The sequence below is a fragment of the Corvus brachyrhynchos genome, unplaced genomic scaffold (assembly GCF_000691975.1).
Source record: "Corvus brachyrhynchos isolate BGI_N302 unplaced genomic scaffold, ASM69197v1 scaffold1459, whole genome shotgun sequence".
Classification (NCBI taxonomy): domain Eukaryota; kingdom Metazoa; phylum Chordata; class Aves; order Passeriformes; family Corvidae; genus Corvus; species Corvus brachyrhynchos.
Genome location: NW_008239828.1, coordinates 1 through 952, shown reverse-complemented (window position 1 = coordinate 952; position 952 = coordinate 1).

The following is a 952-nucleotide window of genomic DNA, read 5'->3' as shown; positions in this document are numbered from 1 at the left end:
GGAAAGGGGGGAAAAAAAAAAGGGAAAAAAACCAGCAAAGGGATCCTCAAAAGGATCCTGGGTGAGGGTAAAAAACAAAACAGGGAAGTTCCGGCCCGGCTGCCCCCGTTTTCAGCCCAAAAATTCCCAGAGAAGAGGAAATATCCGGCTCTTCTTCCTCCTCCTCCTCCCCAGAGCTTCCCACTTCCAGGGTTTTTGTTCCCTAAAAAATCCCAGCCCCAGCAGGGCCCTGAGGGCTCTGAGATCCCCGAGAGGCAGAGCTGGGATCGGGGTCGGGATCAGGCTCAGGCTCAGGGATCGGGATCAGGATTCGGGGTGCCACAGGATGATCAGGGCTCAGGACCAGGCTCAGGATCAGGGATCGGGATCAGGATTCGGGGTGCCACAGGATGATCAGGGCTCAGGGATTGGGATCAGGGACGAGGATCAGGCTCAGGGATTGGGATCAGGATCAGTGACCGGGCTCAGGCTCAGGCTCAGGGCTCAGCGACCGGGATTAGGGATCAGGATCGGGCTCAGTGCCCAGGCTCAGGGCTCAGCGACCGGGTTTAGGGATCAGGCTCAGGCTCAGTGCCCAGGCTCAGGCTCAGTGCCCATGCTCCCAGCCTTGCTGGCCGCTGGGCTCGGGCTCAGGGATCGGGATCAGGATCAGTGACCGCGCTCAGGCTCAGGCTCAGGGCTCAGCGACCGGGATTAGGGATCAGGATCGGGCTCAGTGCCCAGGCTCAGGGCTCAGCGACCGGGTTTAGGGATCAGGCTCAGTGGCTGGGATTAGGGCTCAGTGCCCAGGCTCAGTGCCCGGGATTAGGGCTCAGTGGCTGGGATTAGGGCTCAGTGCCCAGGCTCAGTGGCCAGGATTAGGGCTCAATGGCCGGGATTAGGGCTCGGTGCCCAGGCTCAGTGGCCAGGCTCAGTGGCCAGGATTAGGGCTCAATGGCCGGGATTAGGGCTC